Consider the following 27,658-nt stretch of genomic DNA (forward strand, 5'->3'; position numbering starts at 1 on the left):
CCCCGATCCCCAACCTTGGTTTCGAGAGTTAGTTCCAATCCTATCGCATTCCCGACATGCTCTAAAATTAGCGCACCATTCACTTATTACGCACTGTTGGGCTGTCCCACTTAGAAATCACTTTTAACAGATTCTTCATCTTTCATCTGCTTCCACAGGTCTTTGCTGATTTTTTCCGCTCCAGCTGATGCAAAGCGAAGAAAATTTCCCCCGATAAGAGGTGATTGTTTCACGAGTTGAACCGAGAAGCGCGCGTAGGAGTTATTTCTCGTTGCCTCCTTCGTGGCCCCGCTGCTGCTTCTGCTACCTAGTTATTGCCCGAAATTAAACAGTTCTCCCCGAGGAGCCGAGTGACCGTTGCTCGAGCCCAGCAGAGCTGGCGCCTGCCGCTTCATTTCGGCAATCGGCGTAGAAAATCGCACAACGTGAAACCAAACAAAACAACAAACATACATCAGCGTTCGCGGTCAGTTCGTGGCCCCCGCAGTGCTCCAGTCTTGTGTAGCAATAGTTACACCGCCGTTGCACCGAACCGCGGCCGGTGTCGTTATCTCTAACATCGCATTCTACTATACTTCTACGCCCCGCTGCCGTGTCACTGCGGAAGATACGAGCAGCCATTCGCCTACTGTGGTGTCAGTTGGTGTATGGTTTATAGAGTTGCAGTTCATTTTCGGGAGATTGTGCCATTTTCGGTTTTTTGTTTGTTTGTTTATTCGACTGAACGGGTGCCGATTGTTTCGGGAAGCTACAGGACATACAATTGCAACTGGTAAACAGGCGGGGTCCAATTTCGGATGCCTTTGTGGTATTCGGAGCGCACGGTACAGCTGCAGTAACCAGTCTGAATCAGGTGAGTTTTGTAATTTGAAAAAGTTGTTCATCAATTTTATTTGACTTATATGTAGTTACGTTTTTTGAAGCTCCAATTTCGTCCCACTTAACTATAGTGGTTGAGGGAAACTGCATTTAAAATCTCAAAAAACATATCGAAATGTTCTACCCTTTTCATATGTCGGTAGCAAAGCATCACAAAAAACCTGTTTTAATCCACCTAGCGGTGCAATTGTGCCTTTCTCATTTCTCTAAACTATGGCACGGAGACTTTTTATGTTCAACATAATCGTGGAAATGTCCATTACATTCTTAGTACACTTTGCACTTATACACAATGGCATGCCAGCCACGAACTTGATGAGCTACGTGTCGACGGTGAAACACTTGAAAAAAATATCATACTTCATTAGCCTAATCAGCATTAGATCAATGTTATCTGCTTGCTAACTCATTTTGTCATGCGGGGGTGGGTATGTGAGGAGGGCGAAAGTCCCATGAACGAACGACTCCCCAGCTTAAATTGGTATGCTTTGTGATATAGTGGTGGTTTAAAGATGATGGGGTTGAAAGGGAGGGGTATGAGGGCTGGATGGGGTGGTGGTCTGAGGGGTGATTTAAGGAGATTTTTAAAGGAGGGGCGCGAACAGTAGAGGGGGGGTGTAACCCCTCTCCGTAAACCATCAACTACGCCCCTGTTAAAATCCAGAAACCCTAAACGAGTCGAAAATTAGGTTGACGTTTTTCAGAGTGATTGCATAACCTTTCTATATGAGAAAGGCAAAAATGTGCCAAAATCCAAAAAAATGAATCGTAGTCAAATTTTTTTTTCTAGTTTGCATCAAATCTCGACGTTTCATGCACCTTGAACACATTTAGCATCAAAAATAAAAATTCAGTTTTTAATTTTTCCTATAGTTTATATGAGAAATTTCTGTGTGGCCGCACTCTGAAACCCGTAATTCCGGAACCAGAATTCCGATCGATCCAAAATTCAATAGCAGCCGATGGGAAGGTTGCACCTTTCATTTAATACTAAGTTTGGGCAAATCGGTCCAGCCATCTCTGAGAAAAATGAGTGACATTATTTGACACATACGCACATACATACACACACACACACACACATACACACACACATACACACACACATACATACATACACACACACATACAGACTTTTTCCGATCTCGACGGACTGAGTCGAATGGGATATGACACTCGGCCCTCCGGGCCGGGATTAGGTTGACGTTTTTCAGAGTGATTGCATAACCTTTCTATATGAGAAAGGCAATAATCACTTAGAAGTCGTGAATAAATGATGAAGGATTTCGATGGCTAGGTATACACTCAACGAAAAAATAAAAGTGGGATGGTAGGTGTAGTACCTGTTCGACGTGGCTCACATTTTGACGTCGCTGCCCGTCTATTGATTCCAGAAAATGATTTTAAACTTGCTTATATCATAATCCTACATCAGAAAAGTAAACTAGTACGGTATCGTCCACTTAAAGGGTTTTTATTCTGATTTGAGTAAATGAACGTACAAAAAGTTACTGCTCATAAAGTGCCATACCATATCAAATTCAACGGAATCCTTTTTATTTTGTGTCCATTATAGAGTTTTTAACTAACGTTAACGTTCATTAACCACTATTTTCGGGTTAGAAAAAATCGCTAATCCTATTTGCGGGAATCGAACCCAGGTGACCAGCGTACAAGGCAATCGATTTACCAAATTCGCTATGCTCACCCCAACCAAAAAACAAACTTGTATTATCATCATATTTTCGCCCTGAAAAGAACAATTTTTTTTTATTTTTTACAATTGGTTTCATGAATGTAATGTTGGCGAAAGCTGCGGGTCATTATTTTTTAAGAACATGTATTTTTTTTAAAAACATACAAAAATATCTAAAAGAGGTTAATAATCACTGCGTTGGCAGGAGAGTCTACAAATAGATACACTGTTTAAAAGTAAAGAGTTGGCATTTTGTGACGAAATGGTACCATGGAAGACAGAAGATTTCAGTACATCCAGGTTTTTTTCACGTGGTTTTTTGCGCGGATTTTCCAATTAACGCGTTTTTTTACGCGGATTTTCCAATTACCGCGGTTTTGCAAAAATATTCTAAGTCCTTTTGAATGCAAAAGACTTAGACTTTTTCTGAAAAAAATTTCTAAGTCATTTTAAATGCAAAGAACTTAGAAGAATTTTGGCAGTTTTTATTTTTCGCGGATTTCGCCATTAACACGGTTTTTGCAAAAAATTAATCCTTTTGAATGCAAAAGACTTAGAAGATTTTCGGAAAGATGGAAGAGACGGGTCTGGAAGATTCCTTATGACCCGCACCCCAACAATATGGGTATTTTTGGAATGGTCTTGAAGAGTAGGTTCCAGAAATTGATTTTTGACGCCATTTTGAAATCAAAGATGGCGACTTCCGGTTTAGCGAAATTCGCTATAACCCAATTAATATGGGTATTTTTGGAATGGTATTGACAAGTAGGTGCTAGAAATTTATGTTTGACGCCATTTTGAAATCCAAGATGGCGACATCCAGTTTAGCGGAAATTCCCTACAACCCATGCAATATGGGTATTGTCGGAATGGTCTTGAGGAGTAGGTACCAGAAATTTATGTTTGGCGCCAATTCAAACCGCCAACTCACACCACATAGTCTCTTTCTTCTCCCTCTTCCATTCTCACCGCACTTTCCTGGATGAACACATAAAAATATTTTGCATTTTGCTGGTTTATGATTAGATCTTATACTTGAGGGTGATTTAGATGATTGCCCAAATTTTTCATGCGAGAATTTCGGTAAACCGGAAGTCGCCATCTAGAATTTTAAAATGACGGCAAACATCGACGTTTGTCTGCTACTCGTCAAAACTATTCCGAAAATACTCATGTTGATTGAGTTGTAGAGAATCTCGCGAAGCTGGAAGCCGCCATTTGGGATTTGAAAATGGCGCCAAAAATCAATTTTCATAGAAAACCTTGCGGAAGGTGCAGATTTATTTATTTCTGGCACCTACTCTTCAAGACTATTCCGAAAATATCCATATTGATTTAGTTATAGCGAATTTCGCTGAACCGGAAGTCGCCATCTTTGATTTCAAAATAGCGTCATAGATCAATTTCTGGCACCTACTCTTCAAGACCATTCCAAAAATACCCATATTATTGGGGTGCGAGTCTTCCAGACCCGTCTTTTCCATCTTTCCGAAAATCTTCTAAGTCTTTTGCATTCAAAAGGACTTAGAATATTTTTTGCAAAAACCGTGTTAATTGCGAAATTCGCGCAAAAAAAACTTCCAAAAATATTCTAAGTCTTTTGCTGAGAGTTTTTTTGCGCGGAATTTCGAATTAACGCGGTTTTTTTACGCGGATTTTCCAATTGACGCGGTTTTTTTACGCGGATTTTCCAATTGACGCGGTTTTTTACGCGGTACGTAACCCCTGCGTAAAAAAAACCTGGGTGTAATTTTTGTATGGTCACTTACGATTTTTTAAGATTTAAAGCTATTAGATTTATTTTTTTTCTTTTGTCTTTTTCGGTAAAACAATCATTGAGTTTACTGAATTTATATGAAACTAATAAAATAATACTCCAAATTAAACTAATATAATGAATACAATAAGAAAAATAAACTAAAAAATTAGGAAGAATAAATAAAATTTCAAAGAAATAAATGAATGACGAAATGAATAAATTGAGAAAAATACGCGAGTAAAATAATCAATTGTTCAACATGACTGAAATGATCAAAATAATAAAATGAACAAAAGCAAAGAAGAATATTAAATGAGTAATATTAACGCAAAGTAAAAGTAGTAAAGTAATTACAAAATATTAACATGAACGAAATTAACAAAAGGCACAAAAAGAAAATCATAAATAAAATCTTTAAATGTAACATATAAAATATAAAAAAAACATTTAAATAAGCGAATAAATAAAATAAGCAAAATACTTAAATTATGAAAGTACTAAGACTATTAAAATTAGTAAAATTTATCCTCTGCTGTCAAACGCCGCACTTTGGTGGGGTGCAGGTTATTGCTTACATAATATTTAATACATGATTGTATGTTGTCACTGCCACGAAAAACTCTCCGTTACAAATATATTGTTTGCTCGTTAAATTATTATGTTGAAGACTATCAACGTTAAAATAAGGAAAGGTGGAGGAAAAAGAGAAAAGAAAATATTTTGTGTATGGCGGTATAGTTTAGTCAAAAAATCACTTTTTTTGACCCAAAATATATTGATAATAGTCTGCTGCAGCTGTGAAATTCTATTGTGCACGTACTGGAAATTAAAGAATTTTAGTAAAAAATCAAACCGTCAAATGGCGGTGTTTGAATTAATTTAAAGGTGCGAAATTTAAGTAAAGTGGAAATATATTTTTCGTTTTTCTCGTTACTAAAAACAACTACAATTACATTTTCAAGCAAATGAAAAATTTTGGATACAGGGCGGTAAAAAATTATATTAATAAAATCAATAAAATCAAAAAGTCAATAAAAATAATAAAATAAAAACAAAGATAAAATTGATAAAATTAACAAAATTGATACATTTGTATAATGCAAAATAATAAGGTTAGTTATTTTTTTGTAATAATAAGATTATACAAGTAAACAAGAAAAATAGCATAAAATAAATAGATAAATAAAGGGGATAAATTGGTAGAAATATTAAAATTAATTAAATTAAGAAAAGCAACGAGTTATACAATAATATTTAAAAAATTATTTTTTTTCAATTAGGAAAATGATAAAAGTAATACGATAAAATGAATAACAATAATGATATGATTATAATAAAAGAAATCAATCAATTGATGAATAATAAATTCAAAAAATTCTTAGAGTGAGAAAAATAAATGAAATGAATTGAAGACTAATCGATTAAATCAACCTCATGAAATATAAATAAAGTTTTAAAATTGTTATAATAAAAAGAATGGATATACTAAGTTTATTGAATATCGTCATAAATAAATGCTATGAAATGCTCTATATTATCAAAATTAATAAAATGAGGAAAATGTACAAAACTAGTGACGTTTGTAAAACAAATTGAATTAATGAATAAGTAATAATAATAATAAAAATAATAATAATAATAATAATAATAATAATAATAATAATAATAATAATAATAATAATAATAATAATAATAATAATAATAATAATAATAATAATAATAATAATAATAATAATAATAATAATAATAATAATAATAATAATAATCAGAAAAACTTATGAAAATTTTACAAAACATGCAAAAACAAGGAATAAAAGAATTGAAAGATTACTAAAACCAATTAAATTAACCGATTTAGTAAAAATTAGTAACAAAACGAATGGTTGAAAGAATAAATAAAGTTATAAATTCGATCCACTGAAAAAAGAAAAAAATTAAGAAAATGAATAATTTTTTTTATAATTATTAGATGAAAAATATTGTGGACTAAATGAATCAAAAAACCGGTTTTCCCTAGGAAGCTAAATAGGGGTTACTCCCCGAGTGTATGCAAAAGGTACTTAAAAACAAGTCGGATTTTTGGTGTTTTGAGTTCCCTTCGTCTAGGGTACTAGCTCCATAGCTAGACAATAAATTTAATGACGAGACGCAACTTGCGTAAACGTCGGAAACAACTGATCGGGACTAATGTCCCGGTTGCTACACAGGTTCTGATTTTTTTGTAATGGTGACCTAATTGTATCGAAGCTTATTGTGACTCACTGTCAATTTGGTCATCATCAGTAGGAAATTCGGAACTTCTGCACCAACCGGGACATCAGTACCCCGACCAGTTGTTTCAGCTGTATACGCAAGATGCGTTTCGTTATTGGGTTTGGTGTCTCCCAAGTAACAATTGAAGTTTTATAGCACGCTACTAGTGCTATATAAGTTTTATGAGTGGCTATAAATCTACCATAAAACCTCAGCTGTTTCTAGGGATAGCTAGTGGCCCAGCCAGTTTAATGAGAAGAATCTGAAATACCAAAATCCGACTTGAATGAAATAGTAAAATATATGAAATGATTGAAATAGATATGAAAAATAACATAAATAAAATTAAATGTAATAAATAAACCGAATACACTGAAATAAATTACTAAAATAGTCAAAAAAGGAGTGAATTAAGATAATGAAATTGGAACCATTACGAAATAAAGAGGAAGGTAACAAATTTAATAACAATAATAAACTAAATGAAACTAAAGAAATAATACAATAAATGCAATGAACCTATAGAATAACATAAATTAAACAAATAAATACATAAAATAAATTAAAAGAACAACATGGAAAAATCACATAACTAACATAATAAGAAGGGGTGACACAGCGTAGCTGATAAATCGATAGCCTTGGTCCGATTCCCTCACCTGGGCCCGATTCCCAACAAAGCACATTGGGTTAGAAATTTTTCTAAAGAGATTTTTCTAACCCAAAAAGAAACGAGTGACCCAAAGGATAAAACCTCTATAATTGAAATTAAAACATATTACAATAAAAATATGAATTAAATGATTTCTTTACAAAATTTTAGTATAATAGTGAAAATAATATACTAAAATAAAATAATCAAATAATAAAATAGTAAAAAATAAAATATTATAAAAATATAATAAAATAAAAAAAATAAGCAAAGCGAATTAAATTAACATAATAAACAAAACAAATAAAAGGACCAGGATAGCATGATAATAAAACAAACGATAATTAAATAGATTAATAAAATTAATAAACGCTAAATTATATAAACTTTTACAATGAATCAAATAAGTAAGCAGGCAAGAAAATAATATAAATAAAATCAAATGAATAATATGAATAAAATTTAAAAAAAAATGGTGAAAGCAATTAACTGAATTAAAAAAATAAATTGAATAGAAAGTTTAATTAATAAAATTAATTGAATAGCTAAAAGGAACAACACGTAAAAACACATGAAAAAGAAAAATGTTGGTACTACATTCTATTGCGGAGCTTCGAAAGATCTATTTCAACTGAATCAACAAAAAATATTCATAACAAAATAAAAGAAATGATGACCATAATTATACTAATATAATTAGAATAATACTAACAGAATAATAACAAAAATTAACAAAGCTAAATGAATAAAATAATTAAAATGATTACAAAAGACAAAAAGATTAATGTAAGGAACTAAAAAATTATATAAATAATAAAAGATAGCAAAAAATATAAATTTAAATAAATGTTTTAAATAAATAATATGTATAAAAATATGTATAGGTCATTCTACATCAGATTTACAACAAAAATTTTAATTCCTTCCAATTTTTTTTCTCGCATTCTTTAGCCAAAAATAATGGACACGTATTTATTTGTTTTGGCTGAATATGATATTTTTTTTTCAAGTTATTATTTTTTAAACTTTTGAAGTTTATAAAATTAAACATTTTTCAATCACTGATAACTCGGAAACGATTCGGTATATGAAAAAAAAATAAATTAAAAAAAATAAAATAAAATTTACTAAATAATTTAAAAAAATATATTCTGAAATCGGACCAATATTTAAGTGAAAAGTATTATTCAGCAACAGTTTCAACATGAATGTAATCAATGATATTTCAAACTCGCCAATGTTTTGTTTTCAGGACTTCAATATTAAAATTGAAAAGTCAGAACATGGAATTTAAAAATAAAAATTTAAGATTAATTCAGTTGATGGCATTTTTTTTCCTAAAATCAGCTCAACTTAGGGCCTCGAGACTAGAGGATCGCCTTAAGTTACCGATTTATTTATTTATTTTTCGAGATTTGTCCTGCTGGAGCTTAGAGCTAGAACGCCGTCAGAATCACTTACTACAATTGCAGACGAGCCAGGCAATGTCGCCCACTGAAACACTGCTTAAGGCCAATTGCAGCGGGCCGTGATTCTGAATGTGATAATCATTGTGCGGACGTAGGTACGCGATCGCGCTTATCATCGCAAAGGACTCGAGCGTTTGTACGTTGACGTGTTCGATGGCGTGTGCGTTTGTATGACGGGAGTGCTAACGTGTATGTAATTTCGCGTGCATAAATTCTATTTTATGTGCCTTTCGCACATTCGCGTGTGTTCTGGAATAATCGTGCGCGGCCATGAATCTGATACTTAATTTTTGGTGTACGGTTCAGAAGCTAGAAGAAGATGGGTTCTTCCATATTACTACAGTTCCCAGGCATTTCGCCATCGAACGTGTTGTTTAGTGGATATGAGCTGTATTTTTTATTGGTCCAACTGAATGTATGGACCAAAGTTGCTAGGACGGAGGGTAAAGATTTCCCTATAGGACCGATTCATGATCGCGCCGACACGGACGTTTGCGGGTTCACGTTTGAGACCGCGTTTGTAACCTCGTAGGTACAATAACGTTCACCTTATTACCGGAGTGTTATCAAGTTTGCGCGATTGTGGGCGCGTCGATGATCGCGAAGGGCTTAAGCCTTCGTATGTTGAATTGGTCCAATTAAAGGCATGGACCCAGACTGCTGGTATCGAGAATAGAGACTTCCGGATCACGATCACGCGAGCGCAAGCATTAAGTGGTGACTGTTCAGCCCTATTGTTTACATGATTCGGTTAATTATTATTAAAATATCATATGCTTTCGCCAGGAGTTTTCAGATTCACGCTTGAGACCGCGTTTGAATTTTTATAAGTGCTGACACGTTCTTATTATAACCGAGATGTTATCATGTCTGCGAGAACGCGGTTGTAGGTTGCGTGGATGATCGCGAAGGGCTCAAGTATTTCTATGTTATCGTGTTCGTCACATGTATGTGACTTCGCGTGTATAATTTCGATTTTATGTCGCCATGGAAGGTGCTGTTTAATGAATATAAGCGTCATCTTTTTGTTTGGTCCACCTGAAGGCTTTGAACCTATGCTACTAGGCCCGAGGATAGTGACTTCCGGACGTAACTGATGCATGATCGCGCGAACACGGGCATTTGGAGGTTCACTCCTGAGACCGCATTTGTGAATTAATAAGTGCTAAAACGTTCATTTAGTCACCGGGGTGTTATCCTGTTTGCGGGATCGTGGGCAAAGATGTGCATGATTGCTCGCGAGTGACTCGAGCGTTTGTATGTTGACGTTTTTGTCGCGTGTGCGTGGTTCATAAATGTACTTGTTTTTTAGTGTATGGTTCAGATGCTAGAAGAAAGTGAGTTCTCCCATTTCACTACAGTTCCCGGTCATGTCGAAAAGGACCGTGTTGTCTAGTTTTTGTTTCTATTGGTCAGAATATATGAGAGAATATGCAATTTATTGTGTTAGTGAGTATTTTCATGGATCTAATTTAAGACATAGCAACAAAAGAAAAAATAACATACCGAATAAAGAAAAAAGGAAAGAAAATAAGTAGAAGCGAAATTGATCGATATTATTTTTGGTGCACATGCGTAGCGGAGAAGCAAACTACTAGAAGTACAAAAGACAGACCAATGAAGTAGAAGAAGAGAACGCATATAACATGCAATCAAACTACTTGAAATCGTCTAAATGTCAGCAAATGATACTTATTTACCATTAACGACATATATTTTTTTAATGCGCAAGTTAACCAATCCGACCGATAAATCAACGCACAATGACTCCCACTGCGAGCCGTTTTCACAAACACTGCTATTAAGCTGTTGAACAATGTCTGCAAACACAGCCCACAGAAAAAATCAATCCACGGTGACCCACCAATCGGCCACGCCAGTGTGCACAGGCTTTTGGCTGGCCGTTAGTTTGGGCTGGTGCAGGGTATGGAAAAACACAAAACATAAAAAAGGCCCGTAAGCCCTCTCGGTCACCTCGATGCACCACTATCGAGGCATAATGCAATGACCATCTTAAAGCAGTTGCCTGTCAGAGGTTCTTTCAAATTGGTGCACAAATATGCTTGGTGATGTTTGCAATACCGCCAAACCCGTCAACTCAGGGGAGGGAATAGAGGACCCCCTTAGGTTACCGATTTATATACTCAGAATGACATTAGAATGCCCTAAGATGGAATTTACAGATAAATTCAACCACCTTTTTGGTTTTGGACGGCTTTTGCATGGAGTACGTCTTAGTATGTTTTAGACATTCTATATTTTTCCTATGCTTCTTATGTCTTGAATGATATATTTTTGAAATTTTAAAATCACTGGATAAGAACACGATTTTAACAGCAGTTTAATCGTTGCTATATCAGGATATTTTATTGGTTTTTTTTTATCCGAAACCGCAATTTCTACGTTCACTTCAAATGCATGTTACTTTTTAATTTTTATCCGATTTTAGCACACCTAGTTTCATTTTGAAGGGAAATGAAAAATTTTAGTTTGCGATCGTAATATATCCAATAAGTTTGCTTCGAAGTATGACTTTTTTTGTTTAAATATATCTGAGATAGCCTGAAAAAAACTGTTTTTCTCAAATATTCTCGACGAAACAGTTCGTAATGGTCCAATATTATACATATTTTAGGAAACCTCTACTTTTCGACTACCAAGGTCTCGTTCTGCACTTTACTGCGCCAAACTGTTTACAAAGGTTTTAATTGTTTTTCACTGAAATGGAGGCGCATTGTGTTCAGGAAAAGGAAATTTGAAAATCTAAAGTAAATAAACACGCTATACTATGGATTTAGAGCAATGTTTACTAATTTTTTATGATATTACTGGTATAAAAAATCTATCATAACAATTTAATCCTAATCATGAGTAAGGCTGGATAACACTATATGGAAAAACATTTGTAATTGTTTATGACTTTTGATATCAAAAATGAAAAAAATTAAATTGGGTTTGAATTTTCAGCCAAATTAGGCAACATTTGATGTTTTGTCCGACTTCTGTTCGAAGACCCGCCACTGTGCGTCGTCTTCTGTATACTGCCGTATGCAAATTTTTATCGCCCGTCTCTGACAGTGTACCGCTCCATTCAATACCCCCTTCGAAGGAGTTTACCGAACAAAAATGAACCACCCGTTTGCTGGTTTTAGATACGACGAGCAGTGGAAAAAAAAGATGTGCCATGGCAGGACCCACATAAACATCATCATCGTCCTCATCGGATCAGCAGGTCGTAAACTTGTTGAAATGAAAATTTCACGCTCCTAGTGAATTAAATGGATGCCGGCTGCAGGTGGAATATATTTGTACCATTCAAAATCAGCTATCGCTGACGGCAAAAGGATTTTCCATGCATGCCGATTGCCCAAAAAGCCATACACCCGGGGTTCTGAACGCGATGCTTTGATGTACTCGGCGTCCTTCTTTGACAAAAAAATCTGCAAATCTTTGGTAGTCAGAAAAGCGTTTAATTTTTGGGCACTTATTTTATCACAACCCTTTTATGTATTTTTTATAGGTGAAGTTCCACTTGAAGTAAAACGAAGCATCGCTGTTTACTATTCCAATGGATTTTTAAATTCTATTAGGTTGTGATATTTGAGAGAAACATGAAAAAAGATTGTATTGGAAATCAAAAATGTCAAATTGTCTCCATCCTTACATTGTAATCAGTGCTACAAATATCCCTATAAAGTCATGAATCTTTGGTTACTAACGGTCATCAGGGCGATAGGTCACTGGGTATATTCAATAGCAAAAGTTTTGTTTTCAAAGTGTTCCATTCAATTAAGCGGAAGCGGCAAAAATTTGTTGTGAAATAGTGCTCTTCCTTCGAAGCTAACCGATCGATTTATAGTTCACGATAAAGCAACGTGAGAATATTCAGCATCAAACTGTCAATCATTTATGTGCTTTGCATATGAGAGTCACTAGCAAAGTTGTCTATTATGTATTCAAACGACTTTTGACATTTTTGATCTGCCCGAGAGAAACTGAATTAAAAATTCAACGTGCATGTCGGCATCACTCTAACATTTTCCCGTCGAGCAACAGTTATCAGCTCATTTTAAGCCCAGTGTCTCGGTCCACATGGGAGGATGAAAATTCCGTTTTTAGCTTCCCCTTGTGCGGTAGATAATATCACATGTGGTGGAAAAGTTTTTGTTTGTTTTACACCGGTTATTTAAAGTTTCCGCATGTTGTCTCGAAATTGTAAACTTTGGCGCTTCCACCGACGGATTTTGTGAACGGTGCAAAACTTGCTATAAAGTGACAATTTAAGAACTATTTAAACCAGTGTTTTTCAACCCGGTGGTAAATTTACCCCCAGAGGTGAATAAGACTACTGCAGATGGTGAATTATGCCGGCTAAATTTCAACTTACTTAGCTTAACTTTACCGTTCAAGCTAGAGCCTTGTTGTCTCTTGCTGTATGCAGAAGCCGTCTCCACTCCACTCGGTCCATTGCTGCTTGTCACCAGCCTCGCAGTCTTCGAAGGGTCCGCAGGTCGTCCTCTGTCTGGTCGATCCACCGTGCTCGCTGTGCGCCCCGTCTTCTTGTTCCTGTAGGGTCGCCCTTAAGAACCATCTTCACCGGGTCGTCGTCCGACATTCTTACGACGTGTCCAGCCCACCACAAACGTCCTATTTTTGTGGTATGCGCGATGGATGGTTCTTTCAACAGCTGATACAACTCATGGTTCATTCGCCTGCGCCACGTTCCGTCTTCCATCTGCACGCCACCATAGATGGTACGCAACACTTTTCGTTCGAAAACTCCAAGGGTGCGTTGGTTCTCCACGAGCATAGTCCAGGTCTCGTGGCCGTAGTGTAGAGGACCACCGGTCTAATCAGCGTCTTGTAGATAATCAACTTCGTGCGGCGGCGAATTTTGTTCGACCGAAGCGTCCTCCGGAGTCCAAAGTAGGCACAATTTCTCGCTAAAATCCGTCTCTAAAGTTCTCTGCTGGTATCATTGTCGGCGTTTACCAGTGAGCCCAAATACACGAATTCGCCGACCATCTCAATTTCGTCACCGTCAATCCGAACTCGTAATGGGAGGTTCACATTGTCGTCTCTAGAACCTCTTCCTCTAATGTATTTTGTCTTGGAAACGATGATGGCAAGTCCAATCCTGCTGGCCTCAGCTTTCAGTTTGATGTATGTTTCCGACATCACCTCAAAGTTTCGTGCCATTACATTGACGTCGACGAAGCCAAGAAGCTGGACGGACTTCCTGAAGATCATGCCACTCGTGTCTATCCCCGCTCTCCTTATTACACCTTCTAACGCAACCATCACCTTGCCGTATCCCTCTTCGAGATTCAAAGGGACTCGAGAGTGTTCCTGATATTCGAACAACGCATATCAGCCGATCCATCGTCGCTTTGACTAATCGTGTTAGCTTATCCGGAAAACCGTACTCGTGCATTATCTGCCATAGCTGATCTCGATAGATTGTATCATACGCCGATTTGAAAGCGATGAACAAATGATGTGTGGGCACGTTGTATTCCTGGCACTTCTCCAGAACCTGCCGCATCGCGAATCTTTGGTCCGTGGTGGCGCGGGAACCCACGAATCCCGCTTGGTAGTGCCCCACGAACTCCCTTGCAAATGCTGACAATCGATGGCAAAGAATTTGGGAGAGGACCTTGAAAGCGGTGTAGTGTGATCGCGTGGTAGTTGCAGCAATCCAACTTGTCACCCTTTTTGTAGATTGGGCAAACGACAACCTCCATCCACTCCTCCGGAAGAATCTCCTCCTCCCAAATTTTGGCGATTACCCAGTGCAGCGCTCTAGCCAGTGTTTCACCACCGTATTTTAATAGCTCGCTGGGTAGTTGATCTACACCGGCATCTTTGTTGTTTTTCAGCCGACCGATCTCCTCCTTGACTTCTTGGAGATCAGGGGCCTACCGTCCTCTGCGCGTGCTCCAAAATCCGTTGCCATACCCCCTTCGTCCTCTACTGCTTCACTGTTGAGGTACTCGCAGTAGGTAGTACCGCTTCAACCTCTCAATCACCTCACACTCGTTCGTAAGAAGGTTGCCGTCTAAGTCCCGAGCAACCCCGGTGTCCTGAAGTTGCGGGATGTTGGGCCTTGGCGTCCGACTACGACGAGTGTTACACACCGTCGAAAGTTTTGAGCGCATGCATCTTGCAACTAGGTAATGATCCGAATCTATATTCGCACTGCAGTAGGTACGAACGTTGGTGATATCAGAGAAGAATCGCTCGTTCATTATAACGGGATCGATTTAGTTTTCGGTGCGTTGGTCAGGTGATCTCCAGATGGCTTTGTGGATATCTTTGCGGGGGGAGAAGGTACTTCGGACTACCATGCCACGGGAGGCAGCAAAGTTCACGCATCGTTGGCCGTTGTCATTCGATACGGTGTGCAAGCTGTTTGGCCCGATTACCGGTCTAAACATTACCTCCCGTCCTACCTGAGCGTTCATATCACCGATGACGATTTTCACGTCCCGTTGCGAACAGCCGTCGTACACCTCTTCCAGCTTCGCGTATAACGCTTCTAGTAGAAAGTAACCGCCTGATGCCCGCTTTTCCGTACCTTTTGTCCTGTCAAGCAAAGTTCCCGCAGTGCTACGACTTCAAAGTTACGTGGTTGGAGTTCATCGTAGATTATCCTGTCGAAAGCTGGAAAGCAGAGTGACCTTCAGTTCCATGCTCCGAGTTTCCAATCGTAGTCCTTATTTCGTCGCGTAGGTCTTTGCCGATTGTTCCGATTCGTATTTTCTTCTGCATTGTTCGTAACGTAAGTAATGGGTGATGTTACGACTGTCGTTAGCACAGAGGGGTATATTCGGCTTTTCAGTCAATAAATAATATCGAACACTACTTTGTTATAATGTCTAGACGTTTCGAGCGTTGGTTTCGGCCTTCTTCAGTGGAAATCTGTAATAGTTTTATTTTTCAAAAGATTTTACATGGTATTCTTGAATTTCGTAACGGTTAATTTTCCAGGACGTCTTGTTGGGCCTTCCCCAACCCCCTGTCTGCCTGCCCTGCCGGAGGACCATCGTGTCAGCTCTGTTTAGAGTCCCACGCTGACACAAGGACGATACATCAGCCGCCTCTAACATGGAGAACAGGCGCTGTTTTGAGCCGCCCCTAACATGGGGAACAGACGTTCGGATGGACTCACCCTCCGAAAAGAGCAGAAAAAAACTCGTAGAGTTTTAGGTCCATGTTTGTTTTCTTTTGAGGTAGATTCAGTGGCGCAGCCAGGAGGGGAGGGTGGAGGTTAACCTCCCCCGCTCAATTCAAAATTAATTGGATTAAAAAAAATTAATTGATGCTGACTAATTTAATTAAATATTGTACTAAATATTTTTGAAATAAAATTATCTGATAACTACATTGATAACCTATTGTTTTATGCATCATGGGGACTTTTGGAAAATTGTGGGACAGGGATCTTGTAGCTTATCTCTTAGCCGAAATCCCAGTTGTCAGACTATCGCTGAGGCAGATCGGATTCCGGAAAGGGATCTTGACGCCATCCGCTCAGTCATCGTGAGCGCGGAGAAAGCGTGGAAACAAAACAGGAAGGGTAATCGTTACTGCACCGTGGTAACGATCGACATGAAGAACGCGTGCCAGCTGAGTGGCTATCGCCGAAGCGCTACGCAGAATGCGGGTTTCGTACTATTTGTACAAGGTTCTAAAAAGTTACTTTCAGAACCGAGTACTGGTCTTCGAGACAAACATGGGGTAGAGATCGATTAGGGTCACGGTGAGAGTATCTCAGGGCTCCATACCTGGCCCAACGCTCTGGAATATAATCTACAACGAAGTGTTAGCACCGCAACTGCTCAGGGGAGTTTAGATCGTCGTTTGTGCATATGACGTTGTCCTGACGATAACCGGAAAGACCCTCGAGGAATTGGAAAAGTTGACGGCAGACACAATAGGTATCGTGGAAGCCTGGATGGCTGACGTCAAGTTGCAGCTGGTTCACCACAACACGGAGGTAGTGCTGGTCAACGACAGACAAAAAATCCTGCGCGTCGTATTCAGCCTCGATGGACACTCAATTCCATCGATGCCTGCGCTGAAGTACCTGGGGTATGATGATCGACGATCGGTTAAATTACAATAGTCATGTCGATTATGTTTGCGAGAAGACAGCGCGGACAACTAACGCAGTGGTAAGGATAATGCCGAACATCAGAGGAGCAAGATGCAGCAAGAGACGTCTCCTTGCGGGTGCATTATTCTCAATACTGAGTTATGGCCCACCGGCCTGTGCTACTGCACTGAACTCGAAGCGGAATCGGACGAAGTAGATAAGCACGTCTTGCCTAATGGCTGTTCGTACCGCGAGCGCGTACAGATGATTTCCATCAGCATGAGTCTGGCCATGGACATGGAATGCTACCAGCGGAGGAAAACACTGATCAGAGCCGACTCGTTGGCTAAGTGGCAGCAAAAGTGGGACAACGCTGAGAAAGGAAGGTGGACCCACCGACTCATTCCAAATGTGTCGGTGTGATTGTGTAGGAAACATGGGGATATTAAGTTCCATTTGAAGCAGTTTTTGTTCGGGCTCGGATGCTTCCGGAAATACTTGCATCGGTTTGGGCATGCTTCGTCACCCCTTTGGTCGGAGAGCGTGAACGTGCAAGAGATACCGGAACACGTGGTCTTCGAATACTCTAGCTTCGAAGAAGTTCCTGGTGTGACAGTTGACAATATCTTCAAAGAGTGGATGTGGATGCGGTCAAAAGAGCGGTTACGAGTATACTCTCCGAGCTGCAGAGAAAGTGGCGAAGGGACCAACAAATTAGTGCCATCGGCTGGAAAGCCGCCGCGAAACCACAAATCGGGTCTCGGGAGAAACTCTCCGTCGGTGTAGATTAGGGTCACCGCCGGGGACCAGTTGAGTAGTACGTGACGTAGCACAGGGTTCGGGTCGTCGGGGCGCCAGTGAACTGGACGTCAAACTTCACCGGAACCGCCGGCAAGAACCTCGACACCCGATCTGGTAGTTCGTGAACAAGCTAGATCCATCGCCGGGGATTAGAGCGAATAGATCGCGTCGAATAGCTAGAAGTGGGTCATTGGGGCGACAATGAACCGAAAGTTACGATCCACCCGGAGTCGCTGAAAAGACTACAGCACCTACTGACTGGCTCGTCGAGTAGGCTAGGTCCAGCTCCAGGAGCCTGGTTCAAGTAGATAGGGTCAAAGCGGAGAGCTAAATGGCTCACGTAAATAAACAAAGGCATCGACGGGGAATTCACAGTAGGGTAAATTCACCATAGTGGACTATCCGAATATTCAGCAATTCCATGAAAAAAAGTTATACGATCTCTCAGAATTCTGCAATATTTGGTAGAATCGTTCCTTACCGGAAAATATTAGATACATATTTTTTTATTTCGTCATTAGGGTGTCCCTTTCCATGTTAGACGGGTTCAAAAAATCGTCATTTTTCAAAAGTTGATTTTTTTTTAAATTCATAACTTTCGAACCACTGAACCGATTTTCATTGTAGATCAAATGAAAGGTATTTAAGTGTAGTTTCTAGAAAAAAAACTATTAGCTTTAAAAAAAATTGAGTTTTGTACGAACAAAATACGCGTTAAATGGTTTTTCTTGATTTTCACTGCGAGGGTCCTTGAATACTCCATACTTTTATACTTTTATTTGAAAGGTCATTCAATTCTACACAACATCTCCAAACATATTTTTGAACCAGATCTAGAGGTTTCGGAGAAATAATTTTTTGAAAATAAAAAATCTATGTATACACCCCACATGCTTGGAAACGATGTTACCGCATGGTAGTTCACCATACACTTCCAGCGAGTCACAGCAGCTGTGAATGAAGATATCTATGATTTACTTACAAGCTGGGTGCAGTATTCGTTTCAACCTGGGGGTTGTTGTGTAGAATTGAATGATCTTTCAAATAAAAATATAAAAGTATGGAGTATTCAAGGAGAGGGTCTTTGAATACTCCAGTGAAAATCAAGAAAATCCATTTAATGCATATTTTGTTAGAGCAAAAGTCAATATTAGTATTTTTTTTCTTGAAACTACACATACATACCTTTCATTTGACCTATAACCCATGAAAATCGGTTCAGTAGTTCAAAAGTTATGAATTTTAAAAAAATCAACTTTTGAAAAATCACGATTTTTTGAACCCGTCTAACGTGGAAAGAGACACCCTAATGACGAAATAAAAAAATATATATTCAATAGTTTTCGGTAAGGAATGATTATAAATATTGCAGAATTCTGAGAGATCGTATAACTTTTTTTTCATGGAATTGCTGTACATCGTGACAAAAATTGGCACCGGTGCCGAGAGAAATTCCGCTGCCGGAGAACTCTCAGTCGGAGTGTGATAGCTCATCGCCGGATAATATCCGAGTAGATCTCAATAAATGGCGCAAGAAAGCAGGTATCGCGGTCGGGAGAAATTTCTCCATCAGTTGGCTCCAAGATAGAGCACTTTGCTAGCGTTCGTCTCGATTTGGTAAGTTCTGCCCATTGTACTTTTTCAATCAGAATCGTTTCACGGCCCTTTGGACGAAATTGGCGATGCATCAAGTTTTTTGGCCAAGTTCCGCGGCAAAATATTTAGATTCAGTTTGATATTAGCAATCAGCTTTCTCTCATTCTTTTGCGCGTGGTTCCCGATGTTCGTCCAACTCCTGGCTTGTTTTCCCAAGGTGTGATGACATCTCAGGATTATACATGTGGATTAACAAACTCCTTTTGCGAACGGTTTACTGATTTTATTCAATTTGGACCGAAATCTCCCCGACAATAGTACAACTGAGTGTATGAAAATTATACACTCTAAAGAGAAACTGGGCAAAATTTGATTATTTTCGGTCAAGTATGACCCCCGGTTTGGTTTGCAAATGGCGGTTCCAATATAAAAATATTTAACACTGTAAATGTGTTTGTATTTGATATAATCAATTGATCATAACCATGTAAACAATCGAAATATATTCAGAGTTATGAACAATTTATTTGATTAATTGTTCGGGGAATTTTCGCTTGATAAATTGAGATATAAAAGACTACCAGGTGTGGTGAAACATTTTCGAAAGCAAACTTTCCGCTCTCGATAATCACTCATCTCGTTCGTCACGTATTCCTGCGAGTATTTTGAGCCTAAGTTTCAATTTGGTCACAGAAAATTCGCGTTTTGCAACCGCACTCCTGCTTAGGATTCAGGCAATTGCACCTGCCGAAACGTACGGCACATGAGATCACCCCGCACAGCACAATGCAAATGTGTATCCAACTGGTTTATGGCACCCCGCGGAGTAAGATAACAATGGCTGCAATTACGGGGTTTGAAAACACACCTCACTGCATCCGTCAGGTCGCAGGTTTGTGTTCCAGGCTGTCTATTATTACGTCAAAATAATAATGCGATGCGAAATAGCACGATTTTTTTTTCAAAATTTCCACCGATCCTACAAGCAGCGTGTGTGTTTATATGTTTAGTTTGAAGGTACATACCAACCAACCAACCAATCAACATGCGGTATAAATAAATGATTGATTCCCCGTCCGAAACGGCGAAGAATTGACTCGTCGAAGCAGCGAGTTGTGATCGATTCGAATTAGTAGCGCAAACAGCAGTTTGTTGGTGTGCTCGGGACGAGAGATGCCGAGCTAGCAGGCCCGTAGCCAGGATTTTGTTTCGGGAGGGGCTTAAAAATTATTGAATAGGGGAACATGGGGAGACTTGACCAGGTTTTCAGCTAAAACTGCATAAATCTCTAAAAAAGCCTTCAATCCCCCAAAAATCATTCAGATATAATGCACAAAGTTATTGCGCGTCTTCATGATTTTTTGCAGAATTTTTAATTTAATTTTTGAAAAGTTACAAAAGTTTTTCTGTGATCGTTTTTTCTGGTCAAGTCTCCCCATTGCGGGGAGACTTGACCAAGGCGTGGGGAGACTTGACCAAGAGAATTTTGAAAAATCATAACAAAAAATAATGACATAAAACATACTGTAATTATTTTTTTCCCTATTGTCGAGATCCTTAGGTAGCAGTAAAAAATATAAAAGGGTTACATTTGATAAATTTTGATTTTTTAAATGCATTTCTTTTTAAGGATTAACTGTACTGCTTGCATTGCATGTTCACACGTCACGAAATCAGTCCTACTATTGCTAACTGTGTTTACTAATACTAAAATATAACGACTTATGTTTTAGGTGGGATTTTTTATGGCGTGATTAACATTAACAGTAGATGCCAAAACATAATAAATATTAAGAATTTTGTATCTTTCTTCAGCTGATCGCCACTTGGTCAAGTCTCCCCATAAAATCGTGGTCAAGTCTCCCCAACATTACTTATTGCGTTCAATTTCATGCGAATTCTAGTAATAAATATTCCAATGTTCCAGTTTATGTAAAATCATTTCACTGCTTCACAAGGATTAAGATGGTATATTAGTCCTTTAATAGTAATTAGTAGTCGAGTAGATATGTCCATACAAAGTTTGATAACAAATTACATCATTTAATGCAAGTTTATTAATCACGTAATATTTTCTGCAAGGAAAGGATTTTTTACACCAAACTTTCAAAATTACCTTAAGGGATCGAAACAAGTACAAAAATATTTTTGAAAAAAAATTAAGAATCGAATAGAAGACACCATAGCCAAAAATAGAATTTTGCGCTTGGTCAAGTCTCCCCATGTTCCCCTAAATGTATTAATTCTGATGACTTGAAACAATCACTGGAAACTGAACGTAATTATGAAAAGTTCTTAGTGAAAACAATTCCAAAAATAAGACAATAGACACTAAAAACTCTAATAATATGTTGCCTGTTACAAGAAAGGCTATAGTGCATCGACGAATTAAATTTGATTATTTTTGATTTACAAGTTAGAAATTTCTCTAGTTACAAAAATGAATAGTCAAGAGCTCAAAGTATTAAGGGCTGCTTGAAAATGCTACGCTGCATGCTACGCTGCTTGAAAATGCTACACATTCGATACACCTTTACAATTTGTAGAAGACGCTAAATTGGAATGAGTAGAAAAATATCCAAAAACCCGTCTCATGAAACTTTACACGCATTTGCTAATCAGAAGAACGAAACCAACGTCAAGGTTGTCCCCATGAATAGGAATATATCAGTGTGAAATCAAAGTTTACCGTTGCAAAGAATGTCCGAACAAAGTGAATGTCGAAATTTGCTTCAAATCTTCTGATAAGGCAGGCGATTTGTAGATGCAGAAAATAGGTTCAACTCCTATTTTCATGATCAGGTTTCTTTCTACTATTACTAGCGCTTTGACTTCATCCGAAGTTTGCGTTAACTCGACTTTATGAAATTTTCAATTTAAATGATACTGATCATGTCGTAATCAAAACAATCCTAAAAAAACACATGTTTTTTTCATTTGACTCTCATAGGTAATGGGTTAAAGACTATCTTCGACAACATTATCAGGCAACTCAGAATAACTATCTTTTTATCTATTTAAGTTGATTCTTTTTAGGTACTTTTTATGTCATTGTACTTATGAATTAAAAATATCGTAGACTGATTTTCCTAGATCCCTAAAACTATAGTAAAAGTCAAAATGTAAAGTGAGTGCAAAAAATACTGATTTCACTACAAAGCAAGAAGGCCTTAGCTCTATTGACTTTTGACAATCTTGCAAAACCGTTGTAACTTGAGAAGATTACCTAGATTAAGTAAATATTATATTTGAACATTTTGGTTTTATTTATTTATTTGAAGGTTTTATTTCGAAATTCGTGGGGTTTTGGACAATGCCAAATATATATTTCAATGATTTAATCTACTAATGGAAACTACCCAGAATTTAATCTACTGAGCGAAACTGCTCAGAATCTATTCACAAATCGAAAGAAAATTACTTAGCACTGATTACTCAATGCTTCTAATTTACATAAAATTTGGTAAATATAACATTGATGACACCACCAAAATAACTAGAGACTATAAACATAGATAATAATTTCAGCATCACTTGCTTCCGACACATGGAAGAGAACACATCGCACTTGCACCTAATTTGCCGAGGCTTTCTTTTAGAGTTGTCTGTTTTAAATTACAGCAAATTATCCGTTTCCTGTAAAACTTTTGCAAAACTCTTTGCCAATTCATTAAACAAATATGAACACTAATCTGTTTAGTAATAGGTTTGTTTGTGAATAAAAATAATTAGCTTTTGATTTCTTGAAGAAAGTTGTAATGTTTGTCTGATTACATGTTTGTTTTATCACTATTTGGGAAAAAGTTTCAATTAAAGTTGTTGCACCTAACGCAACGAAGACGAAATGAGAAGATCAGAGCGCAATTCGGAAAGAACTCGTGTTGAGTGTATAGTAAAGATAGAAGAGTGATCTTGAGTCGATTTAGATTGGTTGATTTTTTCCTCTCTTTGCTCTCTTATTTAAGATTATCTCTCTCATTTTATTCCATGACGAGCAAAAACGGAACGAAAGACTGTCACATACTTAAGACATGAAATCGAAACTGTTATCCCAACTTATTGACTTATAGATTCAATCAGTCCCAACATTTTAGTCCCTCTTCGTGATTGCCTATTATTTTACCACTTTTTGCCCGGTCCACTTTTAAAAGAATTTTTTTTGCACGTTTGTCGAAGATACCACGGATTTACGGATTAACAGTGTATTAGTGCGGAACGAATTACTCGTAACAATGAAATGAAGCGTTAATAAAAATGGTATTGCGTTAAAATGACGCGAAATGAAAATTCTATTCTCGGCTCAATCGTTCTCAGATAAATTGAAATACTTTTTGTGTAGCGCAGAGTAGTGTACAGAGAACAGAGTGTACAGTGTGCACTGACCTAATACAGAAATTTAAAATTGTGTGCAATTCAAAAACTTATCATTTAAAAATAACAAACTGGGTCGTGGGTCTTTTATATATTTCCTTATGTAAACAATAAAAATAATATAACGAGTTTATGTGGTTGTCCTACAGATCTCGCCCAAGCGCTTAGCCATTGCACGTGGAAACCTGTTTACGAGGCGAGGAAATATTTTTTTCCTCACCAACTATGTCTTGGGGGGGAGTAGTTCATTTCTATCTCGCTATTGTACATTTCCGTGTCATCATCGTAGTTGCTGCCTTTATGTTCGCGAATATCTTCCTTGCTTTTCGCCCTCAATAATTGCCCTTCCAAATAGATTCCATTTCTCCCAAATGTGACATTAATCTGCGAGTAAGCGGTATCCGATCTTGTAGCGGAACATTCATTTTCTCATAGTCCATATACAGAAGGATCTTAATTATAGCATTGTCACACACAACCTTGTGCTTTAAGTTGTGCGAAATGAATGGTTTCGTCTGCACTAATTTGTTGAGCGCTAAATGCCTGCCATGGTAGAACTGGATAGAGCCGGTTTCCGAAAGTCTAATCTCTATTTACACCTTCAGGATGCGAATGATCAATAATTTTATAATCACCGCATTTGGCTGGAGCACCAATTCTTGCTTCTGCTAATCACTAATCTCGACAGATTATTACAGCTACAATTAAAGTAACAGTCTCTTGTATTCTTCAGACAAGGCACACAATATAAAAGTTACTTTTTTGTTGTTCGCTTCGCACTGGCTCGAGCAAAAGCATAAAGCACACTGAATTTCGTGACCATTGCCTTCGGTGGTTAGAAATAGCCTTCTTTAACTTTTTCTCAATAATTTGTTCAAACCAAATAAGCAACAAGTTTTGTTAAAAGTCACCGGTTTTTTAAATTTATTTTTGAAAAATTTCGGGGGGGGCTTTAGCCCCCTAGCCCCCCCTCTGGCTACGTGCCTGCGAGCTAGCAAATAAAGTAGCATCGTCAACCGAACAGCAGGACAATTTCGAAAAATGAGAAACTAATGCTAATAAGCGGTGTGAATAAGCTGATGCCTAGTAGAGGAGGGAGCATGTGAGCGATGGCATAGACTAACTATTTACCGGATGGTTTCGGGGATAGAGTTTTGTTTTTTGATTTATTTACTAGCAATGCGAAGGCACCCACGATAATGTCTTTTTGGGTGATTGCCTCATGCTAATAATTTTAATAAACATTGTTTGTTGGTAATTAATTGTGAATCGAAATTTAGGTTGCTGTCACTAAAACAACAATTTCTCCTACCAAAATAGCTCGTTTTTTCCTATCAGACGCGTTTCTTCGTATTGAAATGTTAGAGTGTAAAACATATTAAACTTCACTGAATTTCTAAATGATTGTAAACATGTATCTTACCCCACATAACCTAATTCATCATGCATATCATTTGAGGTAACCTTCTCCGAGGACGCCAATTGGTAGCGGCAAATGGAAAAATAAATTTAGGAATGATTTTTTAGCGGTCTAGTGATTCAATTTACGCTTTCCTGACGATTTTAGCGTCCATATTAAGAAGTAATCAAAGCTGATTAAAACAGTTTTGATTTGACGGTCGGACTAGGTCGAGTAGGCCCATAGCGCACAGAACATGGAATAGTTGGATTTATCTTCAGAAAAAAATCTATTTCTTAAGACTTCATAACCGATTCTTAGAGTACAGGAAATTGCGTGGTCTACTGATACTGAGAATCACTGAGATCCTTGAATCCCTATAATTATGTTGTATTCACTAAGAATTGCTTTCGAAGTCTCGAAATAGAAGCTCAAGTTCTGCAAGGGAATGTTGTACCGTTGGTGGGACTAGTAATCGACTTAGGGGGTGGGCCGATTCAATATATAAAAAATCATTTTTCCAAATCGTCTAATGGACAGAACAGAAAAAATGCTAATACTTTTCAGCGTATTTTTTATTTTTCGTATGGTTCACCTAATTGATGACTGTCCAATCAACCACGCGACTTGTCCAACTGATGGTTATCCAACTAATCACCATATATAGGTATGCAAATGTTGTACCACCCATTAGTTGTTGTTCTTTTGCAATTGATTCGTAAAGGAATTCCGCAATCAAGTTCAAACAATCCGCCAAGTACCGTCTCGAAGCGTGCCCCCGAAGTATGTTCAACGGTAGCGGTGCCGACGAGTAGTAGCACTGTCCAAAGTATCTCCAAGTGAGGTGAGAGCACTGCTCAAGTCAACGATTGTTTGCATCCAACGTATAAAAAGTAGGTCGAGTGCACCTTCCACCTTTTATCCAATTCGGGTTATATTCGAATACAGCTCGCCCGTAGCCAGTCTGCATTCAATTCATTACCGTGTTCCAGTGGTACATTTAACTATTCCTCGTGGCACGACAGGCACCAGATAGCCCCGGTATCTTAACGCGGGATCAATATTTGCTTTTTTTGACGTAATCAAATTTCTGTGCCACCCGCATCTTCTTGTCAGATGTGTAACTGTTTCGAGAGGGGCTACTATCTCTTCTTTGCCCAGTGGCGGGTCCATTGTCTATCGTGTTCCTCTTGCTGTTATAAAATTTGTCTGCTACTGACAACGGTGTTTTACGTTTTAAAAAGAGGAAACAGAATATAGCTTAGCTCTAGATAATATCGGGCGAAAATGACGTATTTATCTGGATGAGTTTTACTAGATCTGAGCAATGCATTGCAAACGGAGGCAGATACTTGCAGGTTGGGTAGATCATTGAAATTTTACCTTTTTCAGTTAGGTCGAAAAATAGAAGCTTTGGGTTGAACACACAAGCACAACACACATTGGAACGTTTGGGTATTCCCATTTACAACACAAACAGGTATACAATTGTTATGACAAAATCCGAAATAGCACAACAGCTATTCGGAAGACATCGATAAGTGGGGAACATTTTTTTCCCGAGTGGGTAGTAAGATTCGAAATGATTTCTACCCGTACTGACGAAAGTTCAGGCATGGCGTGAGTAAGTGAAAATGAGAATTCCCTACCACCAGCTATTGACCATTTGGAAACACCCTTTGTTAACGGGCTGTACGATCGACAACTCAGCGAAAATGTGTTTTTTTATTCATTTCGTTTATTTGATAGGCACAAATGCAGTGTGTTTTTTTGATCACTGATACTACAAATGTTCCACAGCTAAGTAACAATTATTGAGATAAAACCTTCCTTTCGTTGGTACTGAGCGCTGCATGATAGTGTAAACTAATTGGAAGGTATCTTCGACGACCGACATCCTTTCAGGATTAGTGGAGGTCGATTTGAATATTTCTCCGATAGCAAAAATAATACGGATAAGTCTCCTTTTCAAATCAAATTATATCCATCTAATACAACCAGTCCCTGGATGGTCTACTTCCGGGGACCAAAAATAAGCCATTTAACATCATCGATATATCGCGTGATTTACGAAGAAGTATTTTGTCTACGTACCCGCCTGGGAAGTAGAGATTAACGGCGTAGTCTCCGAGGAGGGCCCTAATTGCGAAATAGGGGGTTGGCTCCTTCCAGAACCCTTTTGCTTCAGTCAGTAAAATTTCTGGTATGCAAGCAAGTGCGTCCAGCAAACATCGAGGAGTATAAGGAAACAACTTATGTTCCATGAGCCTCATTTCGAACCTTCCGCCGGATCTTTTCTTCCAAACATTGCTCTTTTGAACGAGGCTCGTCTACCTGTTCAATTTTTTGGGTCGCGTAGCATGAACTACCGGCGTCGCAAACACTGGGGCCGTATAGTTACTCGTTGTAGAATCAAGGCATGGAAAATGCGGAATGAATCATGAAAAGTTTTCCTTCTGTGGAGAGATGAACTATCGCATGAAATATCGACATATCCTATATATAAATTATACGGAGAAAAACTGAAGCATTATTTTAAGCAATGCTCAGAGAATAAATTCTAAAAAAGGTTTCACCACTAACCACGTTTAATTTCTACGCTTCGATGTTCACTAAAGAGTGAGATTCTGAATCATTTCCTTTTCAAGGCTTCCTCGTGAAGGCCTGCAAGTATTCCTTCATGGG

General features: G+C 38.0%; 1 protein-coding gene across 3 annotated transcripts in view; it reads left to right on the forward strand.

Moving 5' to 3' along the window:
• The window catches only part of LOC131692779 (uncharacterized), a 376,747-nt gene that overhangs the window by 16,158 nt on the left and 332,931 nt on the right, over positions 1-27,658 (forward strand). For all 3 annotated transcript variants that reach the window (XM_058980046.1, XM_058980044.1, XM_058980045.1), the window contains exon 2: positions 159-853. The gene's annotated coding sequence lies outside the window, so the exon portion shown is untranslated. The remainder of the gene's footprint in view (positions 1-158; positions 854-27,658) is intronic.

Source organism: Topomyia yanbarensis, chromosome 3, assembly GCF_030247195.1.
Source record: "Topomyia yanbarensis strain Yona2022 chromosome 3, ASM3024719v1, whole genome shotgun sequence".
Classification (NCBI taxonomy): domain Eukaryota; kingdom Metazoa; phylum Arthropoda; class Insecta; order Diptera; family Culicidae; genus Topomyia; species Topomyia yanbarensis.